Genomic DNA, 14,866 nt, shown 5'->3' with positions numbered 1-14,866 from the left:
AGTCAAGAAACAGACCTACAGAAATACATCCACTTGACAGATGACAAAGATGTCAGTGCAGTACACTGGAGAATGGAAGGTTTTTTCAATATATGGGCCAACTAGTTATCCATATGGGAAAAAAATGAATCTGAACACTTAACTCACATCACATATATAAAAATTAATTGCAGGTAGATTATAAATCTAAATGAGAAAGACACAAAAAATAAAACTTCTAGGAGAAAACGAGAGAATATCTTCTTGACCTTGAGGTATGGGAAGCTATCTTAAACAGAACACAAAAAGTATAAAAAATAAAGGAAAAGATTAACTGCTTTTCATTAAAATTGACGACACCTTCATCAAAAGACTCCATTAAGAGTGAAAAGAAGGCTTCCCTGATGGTGCAGTGGTTGAGAGTCTCCCTGCCGATGCAGGGGACACGGGTTTGTGTCCCGGTCTGGGAAGATCCCACATGCCGCGGAGCGGCTGAGCCCGTGAGCCACGGCCACTGAGCCTGCGTGTCCGGAGCCTGTGCTCCGCAACGGGAGAGGCCACAACAGTGAAAGGCCCACGTGCTGCAAAAAAAAAAAAAAAGAGTGAAAAGGCACACCACAGAGCAAGAGAAGACATTTGTAATACATAAACCTAACAAAGGACTCAATCAGAATGCATAAAGAACTCTTACAAAATAGGCAAAAAGACTGAACAGGCACTTCAAAAGAGGCTATCTAAAAACCTAATCAACATATCAAAGGCATTTAAACTCACAGGTCATTAGGCAAATGTAAATTAAAACCAAAATATGAGATTACTGCACCCATAATTAGAATAGCTAAAATTTTAAAAACTGATAACATCAAGTATGGGTGAAGGTGTGAAGCAACTAAGACTCACACACTGCTGACAGAATGTACAGGTTACAACCACTTTGGAACTATCTTTAACAGTATCTAGTAGCACTGAGACCCACACACCCTGTCACGTAAGATGCCATTCTGAGGTATAAATCCTACAGAATTGTGTACATGATATGCACTAAAATATATGTATATGAAAATTCTCAGCACCATTATTATTAATAGCCAAAATCTAAAAAAATATTTTTTAATTAAAAAACCTAAATACCCTTTAAAAATATATTATGTGTAGAATAGATAAATTGCAGCATATATACACAAGGGCATACTACACAGCAATGAAAATAAATTTAACTACTGCTATATAAACAAAACAGATGAATCAAGGCATAAGTAAATGACACCAGACTCAAAAGAGTATATATAGTACAAATGCATTTATATAAAGTTTAAATACCTGCAAAAGTAATCTGTGGTGATAGAAATCAAAATAATAGTTACCTTTGAAACTGGAAGGGGGAACAAGGGAGGATTCTGGGGGAACCAGTCATGTTTTATTTCTTGATTGAGGTATATGAGTGTGTTCACTTTGTAGAAATTCATTACTTTCCACGCTTGTGATGTGACGATTGTTGTGATGGTTAATTTTATGTGTCAACTTGACTGGACTTCTGGATGCCCAGATAGCTGGCAGAACATCATTTCTGGGTGTGTCTGTGAGGCTTTTTCCAGAAGAGATAAGCATTTGAATCAGTAGACTAAAAACTCTGCTCTCTGCTTGATTTGGGATACCTATCTTCTGCCCTGGGGCATTAGCACTCTTAGGTCTGGGCCTTCGCACTCAGACTGGGATTACGCCACTGGCTGCCCTGGTTCTCAGGCCTTCGGGTCTGGACTGGTACTACACCACCAGCTCTCCTGGTCCCCAATTTGCAGATGGCAGATGGTGGGACTTACCCTTCACAATCACATGAGCCAATCTTTCATAATAAATCTCTTTCTACATGCCTCTCTCTTGCTCTATCCCATCAGTTCTGTTCTTTTGACAGCTCCAATTACAGCTGTATACCTCTCTGTACTATGTATGCTAAAATTTTAAAGTTTACCCATATACAAGGCTTTCTTTTGGGGTAATGAAAACCAGACACAAATGGTAGTTGCATAACACTGTAAAGGTACTAAATGCCACTGAATTGTACACTCTTAAAATGGTTAAGTTTGGGTTTCCCTGGTGGCACAGTGGTTGAGAATATGCCTGCCAATGCAGGGGACACGGGTTCGAGCCCTGGTCTGGGAAGATCCCACATGCTGCAGAGTAACTAGGCCCACGAGCCACAACTACTGAGCCTGCGCGTCTGGAGCCTGTGCTCCGCAACAAGAGAGGCCACGATAGTGAGAGGCCCACGCACCGCGATGAAGAGTGGCCCCCGCTCGCCGCAACTAGAGAAAGCCCTCGCACAGAAACGAAGACCTAACACAGCCAAAAATAAATAAATTTAAAAAAACAAAGGTTAAGTTTGTGTTACATGAAATACCACAGTTAAAAAGAAAAGTAACCCCAAAACTTAACCTCAATAAAACAATGTATATATTTATTAGCAGACATTCATGACTATAAATATTAAGAGTTGTAATGCCAAACTTACCAATTGCTGTGTCACCATCTAACAAGTTGTCATCTTCAGAAGTCTGAAAGTCCATAATCACACCTGCTCCATGTAAAAGCTCCTCATCACTACTTGCACTTGTTATACTGTCGTAGCTGTTTCTATAGTAGCCTCTATGAAACAGCTGCTCAGACTCCATTTAGCTGTCTGGTTATCTGAAAAAACAAAGGGGGAAAAGTGGCTTTAACATTTTCCCAACATATAATAAAAATCATCTACTTTAATAAGTCGAAGGAAACTTCTGATCTCTGTATTAAGAAATATATATATACTAACTTCATTCACTGTAACAATAGCTAACTCTATTGTGTTAAGTCTTTGAGGATCATTTGATAATTCTATTCTCGCCAAGAAGCTGTAGAAAGGAATGAAGAGGGCTGCCCTGGTGGCGCAGTGGTTGAGAGTCCGCCTGCTGATGCAGGGGACACGGGTTAGTGCCCCAGTCCAGGAAGATCCCACATGCCGCAGAGCGGCTGGGCCCGTGAGCCATGGCTGCTGAGCCTGCGTGTCCGGAGCCTGTGCTCCGCAACGGGAGAGGCCACAACAGTGAGAGGCCCGCGTACTGCAAAAAAAAAAAAAAAAGGAATGAAGAATTTCTTCAGGTAGTGGTATAAAACAATCTCCAAGATCAATTGTTAAGTTAAAAGACAAAGTACAGAGAAGGGTTTATAGTACTCTACAATATATGTGGGGGGTACCCCCGAAAAAGCAAGGCTGTGGTAGAGGATGAAATACAGTACACAAGCAGTTGTATATGTACAGACCATCTCCGGAGGGAGTTCCAAGAAAGCTGCCCACAGGGAAAAGGAACAGTGGCTGAAGCACCAGGTCTGAGAGGGAAACTGTATGTCCCTTTTGAATATCTTACCAGATGCAAATACTAATTTTAAAACACTGTCATTTAAACATTTTCAAAATTTCATTCTCCTTTCATCATTTTAAAATTTATTTATTTATCTGTTTTATTTATTTATTTTTGGCTGTGTTGGGTCTTAGTTGCTGCGCGCAGGCTTTCTCTAGTTGCAGTGAACGGGGGTTACTCTTCATTGTGGTGCACAGGCTTCTCATTGCGGTGGTTTCTCTTGTTACGGGGCACGGGCTCTAGGCGTGCAGGCTTCAGTAGTTGTGGTGCACGGGCTCAGCAGTTGTGGCTCGCGGGCTCTAGAGCGCAGGCTCAGTAGTTGTGGCGCACGGGCTTAGTGGCACCGCGGCATGTGGGATCCTCCAGGACCAGGGCTTGAACCCATGTCCTCTGCATTGGCAGGCAGATTCTTAACCACTGCGCCACCAGGGAAGTCCCCATTTTAAAATTTAAAACTTCAGAGCCCATGGTCAAATATCAGCCATGAAAAGTATAATAGGTCACAATTTCTATTTTTCCCAGCAGATAACAAGTAAGCACACGTTTCACTGTTCTTACTCCATACTTTAAAAACAATGTAACTCCTAAATAGTTTGATGTTTTAAATGCATCTACCTACTTGTTCAACATCCAAATGACAGTTCAACATTAGTGAGCTAGATACCAGCAACAGGCTTGAGAGGTTCCTGTGTGGGACTTGAAAGGTGAAGACATAGGAGCGGTCCCCCCAGTAAGCCTGGTAAAGCAAGACTTCTTAGCTTTGTCATGATGAGTACACACAGAAAGTAAAGGATGAATGGAGTGACGCGCACTCCAATTCGAGTGCTGAATTCTAGCACTGAAGATTTGAAGGGTTTTAGGACAATCTCTTGTCCTCAGTAAATGTTCCTTCGGCACATGGAAAAACAACCTCAAAGAGCTGCAATGATTAAAAATTATTTGTAAAGCTTTTACTCTTTTTAGAAAAATAAAATACTGATAACTACTTTTAAAAGGTATACTATATAAATTACCTAACTTAAAGACCACCTGAGAGAAGGTGACATTTGAGAGCTCTAGTCTCAGCATCTGGCACAGTGACTGGAACATAATATACGGATAATAGTGGTCAAAATGCCAGACTGTTTTCTCAATCAACCAGGTGAAAAAAGAGAAATGAATTCAGTCTTCAATGAACAAATCCTCTCTACAACAGTGTTAATCTGGTCTTGGGAGAATAACCAAAACCTAGCACCTAAGTTACAAAGAAAACATTAAGTATTTACCACTTGGCAATTTTATTAATGTTTTATGATTACCTCTACCAAAGACAGCCTATTATACTGAGACTTGTTAGAATATACTAATTAAAACAAGAGTTTTATTTTAAGGTAAATGTTAAAATAGAATAGTATGAAAATAACTGTTTATGCTAAGAACTCTGCAGTATCCATAGAGGTGATCAAATTCAATATTGTGGCTCTTGAGTAAATAACTAAAAGGCTTTTAAAAGAAAAAAAGGAGTAATAGTTCAAGAGTCATTTTAATTTTGATGTAGCAAAACACATATGCTAAGATTTTGCAAAGGACACAGACATTCTATTCTTCACTTCTTTACATGACGGTCACACTAGAAGCGCTTAATACATGTGATAACATACGTCAATGAATGTTAATTCACTAGAGGCTACAGAGCACTGAGAAATCGCTCTAAAATAAAACTGTCCGTGTCCTAGGCCCTCAATCAGCAAGTTCCAATATAGCTCCTACATTTTATCCCTGAAAGTCCTCAAAGACCACTAGTGATAACTGCTAACTTAACCCTTTCAAAATGTCTAAAAACTTCATTTCATGAACACCTCTGAGACATCTAGACTCCATATCCTTCCTTATAACAAGAGCAACCAACTCTGTTCCAAAGGTTTATTAAACTCAGGCCTGCATGGGTTCCTATTTCAATAAATTCAATAACTTAAAAAAAACTATTCTTATTAACCCAGAAACCTGCAGAGCTGAACTGTGTGATCAGCAGCCGCTAGTCCTGAAACACGGCTCTAAGGAGAAACACCTACTGGACTTGTAGGACTTCAGGACAAAAAAGAATGTCAAGTATTTCATTAAAAATTTCATATTGAATGGGAACATATGTATATGTATAACTGATTCACTTTGTTATAAAGCAGAAACTAACACACCATTGTAAAGCAATTATGCTCCAATAAAGATGTAAAACAAAATTCATATTGATTCCATGCTGAAATAACACTTGAGATATAATGGGTTTAATAAAATATATTATTAAAATTATTTTTATTATTAAAACTGCATTGCAGATTTTTATTATTAAAAATCTCACCATTTCCTTTTTACCTTTTTAATGTGTAGCCTAAGAAATTGAAAATTTCATATGTGTCTTTAATTTGCAGCACAAATGTTTTTATTGCACAGCACTGCTACAAAATAGTAAAGATTCTATGGTAGCATAAAAGAAATACACAGAAGGAATCTGGACACCAGTGTTAAATCACTCTAGGTTTCAAACTCGATTCCCAGGCTGGACTACAAAAGGCTATTTCAACCATAATACAGCAGCTGAAATTTGGCATACGAAAATTTAAAACAATACTACAAAGTCATTGTTTTCCTTTTAAATTGTCAAAAATATATTTAAAACCATTACAAAACATTATAATAGACACAGCGGCTTGCAAATCTATTCTTGCAGAGCTAGGAAGAGTAGAGGTAACCCGTGAAAATCTCTAGGGAGAAGGCCTGGTGCACTGCAGCAAGTTCCCAAATGATCTATGTACAGTCACCCTGACCTCTGTCATCTTATCACACCACAGCCAGCAAGGTCTTTTCTAAAAGCAGGTCTGATGGGTCATCTCCGTGCATGCCATGGATTTAGGTCTTAATCACTTCTCACCATGCTTAGCAGACAAACTCTTCCACATGGCGCACGAAGCCCATGCAGCCCGGCCTCTGCTGCCTCTCCCGGGGCGCGCATCTCCCTCTCAGCACCACCAGGCCGGCCCCAGCTCCTGCCCTAGGCTTAGCTGCTCCCTGAGCCTGAAACAGACCCTCACCTCCTCATCTAGGTAATGCTCCAAGGCATTCTTCAGCTCTCACCTCAAGCATCCCTTTATTCAGTTAACAAACTCTCAAGCAGGGACTTGCCTGATGGTGCAGTGGTTAAGAATCCACCTGCCAATGCAGGGGACATGGGTCCGTGTCCCGGTCCAGGAAAATCCCACATGCCATGGAGCAACTAAGCCTGTGCACCACAGCCACTGAGCCTGCGCTCTAGAGCCCACGTGTCACAACTACTGAAGCCTGTGTGCCTAGAGCCCGTGCTCTGCAACAAGAAAAGCCACAGCAACGAGAAGCCTGTGCACTGCCACCAAGAGTAGCCCCCGCTTGCCACAACTAGAGAAAGCCGGTGCGCAGCAACGAAGACCCAACACAACCAAAAATAAAAAGTAATTAATTAATTTAAAAAACCCTCTCAAGCAGAGTTTACTACATGTCAGGCAGCACCCTAAGCATATTACAAGTTAACTCATCTAAGCTTGGTACTAAATACAACCAAAACCCTAAATCTCAGGTGCTGTTACCATCCTCATTTAACAGATGAGGAAACTGAGGCACAAGGGTTGCAGTAACCGGCCCAAAGTTATGCAGCTGTAAGGAAAGCCTTCCTAGCCTGCCTCCTACCCAGGCCAGGCCTCCCTGACCAGGTCAAATTCTCACTGTGCGTTCTCACACCTCTCCTTGACAGCACTTAGCCCAGGTGTAACGTCACCCCGATTCACGTGCTAAGTCCTCCCCTCCGGAGGGTGGCATGAGGCCTGGCTGTGTCCATCTGTACTCAACTCTGCAATGCTTAGCACAGTACCACCACCTACGAGGGGTTCACTTTTTTAAATTAAACTTTTTATTCCGAGATATTGTGATTTCACATGTGGCTGTAAATAATACAGAGAGCTCCTATATACCCTTTACTCGGTTTCTTCCAATGGTAACTTCTTGCACAATCATGATATTCACAGACTGACACAGAACTTTCCATCACAAGGCCCCCTCGTGCTGCCCTTTACAGCCTCACCCACTTTCTTCCAGTCCCCCACCCCTTCCTTTACCCCTGGCAACCCATAATCTGCTTTCTATTTCTAAAACTCTTCCACTTCAACAATGCTGTATAAATGGAATCATACAGTCGATGACTTTGGGGATTAGCTCTCTGCATTCAGCATGACTCTCTGGAGAGCCATCCAGGGGTCGTGTGTGTCAACAGTTCTTCCCTCTTCGTTGCTAAATAGTGCTCCACGATACGGACACACCACATGTTTGTTTAACTATTCACCCATGGAAGAATGATCTGGCTCTTTTCTAGGCTTGGGCTATTATAAACAAAGCCGCTATAAATATCCACGTACAGATTTTTTGTGAACTTAAGGCTTCATTTCTCTGGGATAAAAGCCAAGGAGTGCAACAGCTAGGCCATATGGTAACTGCATGGCTGGCTTTTAAAGACACTGCCAATTTAACATCCCAATTTTACAGCCCTACCAACAATGTATGGGTGAGCCTGTTTCTCCGCATCCTTACCAGCACTTGGTGGTGTCGGGTTTTTTTCTTTTTAGCCATTCTGATAGGTGTGTAGTGGTATCTCACTGTTCTTTTCATTTGTATTTCCCTAATGGCTGATGACGGTGAACATATTTTTATGTGCTTACTTGCTACCTGCATGTCCTCCTCAGTGAAATGACTGTTCATATCTTTTGCCGATCTTCTAACTGGATTGTTTTACTTCTGAGTTTCATATTTTAGAATATATATTCTAGGTACTAGTCCTTTGACAGGTATGTTGCTTGCAAATATTTACTCCCACTCTGTAGCTTGGTTTTCTTCCTTTTGATAGGGTCTATCACAGAGCAAAAGTAATTTTGATGAAGTTCAACTTGACAGTATTTCCCTTAAGGAGCGTGCTTTTGGCGTGAACTCTAGGAAATTTACCTACCAAAGATTTCCTCCTAAATTTTTTCCTAAAATTTTTGTAGCCTTACATGTTACATTTAAGTCTGTGGTCCATGTTGAGTGAATCTTTGTATAAGTTGTAAGACACAGGTTGAAGTTTGTTTTTGTTTTTGGACGTATGGATATCCAACTGCTCCAATGTCATTTGCCAAAAAAGTTATCTTCCTTCCACTGAATTGTTTGGGGGTCTCTGTCAAAAATTAGTGGGGCATATTTGTGTGAGTCTGTTTCAGACTTCTCTGTTCTGTTTTGTTGATCTGTGTGTCTATACCTACAGCAGTAAGGACAGTATTGACTACTGGAGCTCTTGAAATTGGATAGATTGATTTTTCACACTTGGTTCTTATTTTTCAAAATTGTTTTGGTTATTCTAGTTCCTTTGCCTTTCCATATAAATGCTGGAATAGTCCGGTCTATATTTACAGAACTTTGCTGGGTCAATTAATGTCTGTAGTATGAATGAATAACAAATGCCTGACGGATGACTGATACATCTGTACTTGGATTGTTGCATGGGAACTCGAATTCAACAAGACCTAAGCCAAACACACATTGGCCCCAAACCTGCTCGCCCTCCCCCTCCCCCATCTCAGTTTACAGGATCACCATCTACCTAGGAGCCAAAGTCAGTTTTGAGAGTCAGTGATTAACGTATTTAACAACTATCCGTTGAGCGCCCAGCCTGTGCTGGGGTGATGATTAAGAAATGCTCCCTATTCCCAAGGCAGTGAAGGTGAAAGACAGACCAACAATGACATATGATGTGAGCAGTGCCACGGGAGAAGTATGCACAAGGTACATGATGACACTGAGCAGGAACAAGCTGCTGCCTGGGGAAGTCTGCAAACACTGAGAGAGGAAATGAGTACTGAAGGATTAGGACGCATCAACTAGGCCAACTATGAGGTGCCAAGTCAATAAAGGAAAAGAAAAAAGTACGTGCAAAAACACAGCAGCATAATAAGACCTGCTCGGGTAGCTTATGGAAGAGGCAGGGGCTGGAGAGTAGCCGGGGAAGTAGACGGACGCCAGAGAAAGGCAGGCGCTCCTAGGTCCTGCTGAGGAACTTATTCATGACAACATGTGGGAAATCATTAAGAGGTTTAAAAGAGAAATCACCTTATCAGATACAAACTTTAACAAGCCAACAGCAGCAGCAGCATGGAAGGCAGAGGAGAAGGGCAAGAGTGACCCGGGGAGGACTCCAGGAGACCTTGAAGAGCCCTGGACACAGCCCAGTGAGGTCATCACCAAACTGAGTCATGGCCACATGAAGAAGTAGGAAGGGCTACGAGGGACATTTAAGAGGCCATGGTAGCTAACAAAATGCGAGGAATGTGAAGGAGAAATCTAAGGTATCTCCTGGGTTTCTCATTTGATTGATTCAAAACAGCTGGAAGAAACAAAGTGCAGTCTCCAGCAGCTTGTAGGACTCAAAACCAGAGCATTCTTTCCAACAGCAGGATTACACACCCAGGCTTTAGTCCTATTCCAGGCCAGACTACAGTGAGGGGATGGCGACCCTGAGTGCACCAGTCTAGCCCCCAAACTGCAGACACTGAGCAGTTCAGCACCAGCACTGGGGGTGGGGTGCAGAACGAGGGAGACCTGGAACCCAGAGCCTGAGGGAAGCGCGCTGCTTCTTCATAGCTTCCAACAAGGTTTTGCTCTCTCATCAAGGGGACTGGGTAGGGCTGAGGACCATGGCTAAGTTGCAAAGCCCTGTCAGTCAGCTATCTGACAGAACAGCAGGCACAATCAACCCCAGACAAAGAAGAAAAGAAAATCCCAAACATCAGCAGCCAGAGAGATGAACAAAAGTCTCAAGAGCAGGGCTTCCCTGGTGGCACAGTGGTTAGGAATCTGCCTGCCAATGCAGGGGACACGGGTTCGAGCCCTGGTCCGGGAAGATCCCACATGCCATGGAGCAACTAAGCCAGTGAGCCACAACTACTGAGCCTGTGCTCTAGAACCCACGAGCCACCATTACTGAGCTTGTGTGCTGCAACTACTGAAGCCTGTGTGCCTAGAGCCCATGCTCTGCAACAAGAGAAGCCACCACAATGAGGAGCCCGCGCACTGCAACGGAGACCCAACACAGCCAAAAATTTAAAAACAAACAAACAAACAAAAAGTCTCAACAGCAATGACTGCAGGGAGGTGGAACTCTGACTGATGTAGCCACTTGGAAGTAAGGAGCTTCCTCATGTAAATATTTCAAGAACTAGGTGTGCGAAAGACTTGTCAAAGATTAAAACGTGAAGATGAATTTCAACACGATCACTTACACATTTTAAAGTTTGTAAAATGGCTACTCATGTACCAGAAACGGTAAAAAAAATACAGATATTTATTAATGGCATCATATCTGTATAGGCTTTACAGCTTTCAATAAACTTCAGCATAAATTACTAATATACTGTCCTCAAAAGGGATATATGGTAATTTTTTCCTATAAATTACTATATATCCATATAATGACAGGCAACGCATGACAGATGTCACAGAAGACACTGAAATTGGTATAAGAGCTCGGGGAAAAGATCGCATCCATCTGTAATTGATGATGAGAAGACTTCTTTGGAAGAGACACACTTGAATTGGACCTTAAAAGGTAAGTGGGAGGGATTCTCTGGCGGTCCAGTGGTTAGGACTCGTGCTTCCACTGCCAGGGGTCCAGGCTCAAACTCTGGGAGGGGAATTAAGATCCTGCAAGGCACGTGGTGTGGCCAAAAAAAAACGTAAGTGGGATTTTATGGGGCAGACGTGGGAGAAGAGGTTAGTTCACTGAAGCAACATGGAAGCACTGGCGTGAATCAAGCCATGGAGCCAAGAAGGTGACAAAGACATTTGGAGATGAGTGAGTGTGTGCAGAGAACACAAGTCCAATACAAGGTTTTGTGGTCAGATAAGTTTGGGTAATAAAACATACCCTGTCTAGAACTGTAATGGCTAACAGCATAAGAAAGGTTCTTGAGAAAACCTGTAGTAAACATTAACTTCATAAACAAAATTTATTAAAAGTTTCTCAAATTTATTTTACCAGGGAATGACCCCTCTACCCTTTATAACATCATGAAACTTAGATCAGAACATCACCATATTAAAAAAGAATTTACCCTAATACAAATTGTCAGTACTTACAAGAGATGACAGTAATGAAACAGATTTCTCCCCAAAGTAATATTTCTTGGTATTTTATCCTACTGTCCATTAAGTTAGCTGCATGTCCAAATCACTGCACCTTAGATATTTCTCTTCAAAAAAGTATTAAATGGATAACCTACTAAAGAAAGTGGCTTTCTATTCTGAAGAAAATTTCTCAGATTCATAAATATTTTTAGATCCAGTCAAAAGATAACTGCTAGATGATATTAAAAGGAAAAACACACACACAAATATAAAAGTCAGACTCTAACAAGTAAAAAGGTAAACAGTCCAACAAAAAGATGCTGTGGAAGACTTAGACTTTGAAAACTAAATAATTTCCATGACTTTACAAGACAGAAACTGTTCAACTACTTCCCATGAGGGCAAGAAATGTATTTACCTGACGTGGTTCCAATCAAAGTTGCAGATCAAATCTCTCTATATTTCAGCAATGCAAATGGGCATTTTCCCCACGTGGGTTCATCTTTCATTTTATACTTAACCTTATACTTAACCGAAGAACACTGATCTTTAAGAATCAAAATGTATCATAGCTACAATGTTTATATACACATGTGAAAGTGTATAATTAAAAAACACAAGAAAAGAGTTTATTAGAGTAGTGGCATGAAGATTAAAAAAAAGATTTTCCAGAGTTTCTGTAATTTTACATTATTTTTATAACTGAAGAATAAATGGACCTGTGGTGCCATCTCTCTCACCCCATCTTTTCTTCCAGCATTTTGTTGAGTCTTGCTCGCAATGAAGTGCAGCCACTGAGAGCAAGAGCTCTGAAATCACACTGCCAGGCTTCAGGATCAGTTCTGACACTGACTGAGAGCTTGGGCAAATTAATTAAATCCTCTATGCCTCAGTTTCCACAGCTCTATAAAGGGAAAAATGCAAGTACCTACCTTCAAGGGGTTGGAGTGAGAATTGAGGTAATCTACAAAACTACTTAGGAAAGATCCTGAACCATAGAATTCACTCAATGAATATTAACACTTACCATATTTTAGATCCCTGCTGAAAAGTTTGACTAGAAACTAAGATGAAAGTTCTACAAAGCAGTGATAGCGGCCAAACCTCACAGGATACTGCTTTGATATCTGATCCACCACAGAGATCAAATCTGGCTTCCTGAACCATCTGAAAATTATTACCAACATGTCACAACAGGAAATGGAAAGCCTATCACCAACATGACTTGGAAAACAGCCAATTCACAAACATAAAATCCTAACCTCAGCAAATCCTTCCCCTAAACTGTATATATCCAAAACCGGGTTAAATATTGGCATTCCTAATGAGCTATGTATGATTGAAAACACATGCTAAAACACAAGTTCCAACTAAAGTTGTAGGTACTGTACATTCATATTGACCTCTTAAAATAATGTGACCTGTTTTTCAAACAAAGATTCAGTCTTTGAAGAGTGTGGGGAGTTAGGTGTGGGAGAGCTGCAATCTGCCATGGGTTCTTCCCTATTAACCAGAGGTCATAAAAGCTGGCTTAACCTGAGTAAATAACTGCAGGGCACACACCTGGTTTTTAAGCGACAGTCTGTAACAAGCAAATCAGCAACAGCACCTTTTAAGGTGAAATCAACAACCTATACACAAGCATTTTAACTTCTCTGTGTACTCCTGTGCTACACAGACAGTATTTTCCACTGACTCACAGAAGCAAGTAAAATTGACTGACACCAGTTAAATTATTTCCATGCTGACCTCATCAAAAAAAGCTTCTTCTAAATTAACTCTTGAGAGATGAAAAGTAAAGCATTTCTGGAAAAATTCAACAATCAAAGACAAACCACAGTGATGCTGTTGTAACTGAACTGCATGCTGTAAACTCAAAAAAGTTTATAGTTTGCAGAACTGAACTTCTGAATAACCGAAGAGAAAAAATGGTACGGTCACTGTTGATTTATTTCTTATTTTAAAAAAAAGAATATTCTTCCAAAGGAAACACAAATCTCGGCCTCTAATATGCATAAAGTATGTGTAATTACCTTCTAGGTGCTCTGGTTTTGAAATGCTATACAAATAAAGCACATTATATACAAAATCGATTTCTGAGTCTAAGGTGGTTTCCGGTCCAAGTCTAAGAACAAAACACAAATGTTGCATATACACACAAACTATGTCTTGATATACACATAAATCTAAAGAAAGAGACACTGAACTTTATATTTGGGCAAATTTCGCAAAAGTAAAACCCACAATTAATCTCTTCCTGGCACCTACGTCCATTCTGCTCAAAGGTCTTTCGGCGGTTCCCGAAGGAAGCAGGTGAAAGCTCAGAGAACGCCCGCGGGCCACACCTGCTGCGGGCAGGGTCAGCGTCCCAGGACAGAGAGGCGAGCGGCCCGTCCCTGCCCAGTGGACGCCACGGCCCCCGACCCGCTGCCGCCGCCGCCACTCACCTCGTCGCTCAGAGGCAGACAGCAGCCCCGGGGCCGCGTCCTGCGCCGCTGGCGGGCTCCGCATCTGAGGGCGGCCGGCGCGGCCAGCCCCACCGCGACCGCAACCCACGAGCTCAGCCGGGAGGGAGCCGCATCAAGTTGCAGCCGCCGGCTCCGGGGCCCTGGACTCGACCCGCTGCTGCCCCGAATCAAACAAGACCGCCTCCGAGCTCACCTCCGTCTGGAGGAACCGCAGCTGCAGCCATGCTCCAACTCAGGGAGGAACTGGAGCGGCCGGCCACCAACACCCCTCCTCGGCGCTCGGCCCGACTCCGGCCGCGGGCGACGGGACCGCAGGAGGGGATACGGCTCGGGACCGTCCCGCCCGACCCACCGACCCCGGTCAGCCGACAGGAGCGGCACTAGCAAGGCCGACGGGTGCGTCAGCGCCTGACGTCACCGCGTAGCCGAGAACAGCCGGTCGGAGCCGCGTCGACGCCCATTGGGCCGTGTGGGAACAGGGGGCGGGACGCGTGGGAGGCAGTAGGCGGGACCTTTGGAAGCAGGGGCGGGGCTTTGTGGAGGACGGGGGCGGGACTTGTGGCGGCAGGGGGCGGGCCGCGTGGGAGCAGTGGGCGGGCCTAGTGGAGACAGGGGGCAGGCCTTGTGGAAGCAGTGGGAGAACCAGGTGGGAACAGGGGTCTGACCGTGTGGAGGCAGGGACTGGCCTTGGGGAGCAGTGGGCGGGCCTTGTGGGAACAGGGGGCAGGCCATGTGGGGCAGTGAACGAACTAGGTGGGAGCAGTGGGCGGGCCGTGTGGAGGCAGGAGGCGGGCCGTGTGTGGGTAGTGGGAGGGCCGTGCGAGGCAGTGGGCGGGGCCGTGGCGCCTTGGGGCGGGGCCGGCTGGGGGCGCGACCTTT

At 43.1% G+C, this 14,866-nt stretch overlaps 1 long non-coding RNA gene across 2 annotated transcripts in view; it reads right to left on the bottom strand.

The window, feature by feature from the left end:
- The window catches only part of LOC308609700, a 67,096-nt gene extending 52,757 nt beyond the window's left edge, over positions 1-14,339 (bottom strand). Inside the window, exons 1-2 of one of the 2 annotated variants that reach the window (XR_014014330.1) lie at positions 13,967-14,339; positions 2,489-2,664 (exon numbers count right to left, since the gene is read on the bottom strand). This is a non-coding gene — a long non-coding RNA (uncharacterized lncRNA). The remainder of the gene's footprint in view (positions 1-2,488; positions 2,665-13,966) is intronic. The other variant, XR_014014331.1, reaches the window with a different exon arrangement.
- Positions 14,340-14,866: the final 527 nt, after the last annotated feature.

Source organism: Mesoplodon bidens (assembly GCF_964165515.1).
Source record: "Mesoplodon bidens genome assembly, chromosome: Y".
NCBI lineage: Eukaryota > Metazoa > Chordata > Mammalia > Artiodactyla > Ziphiidae > Mesoplodon > Mesoplodon bidens.
The sequence above is the reverse complement of the archived record's forward strand: the minus strand, read 5'-3'. Positions and strand labels throughout refer to the sequence as shown.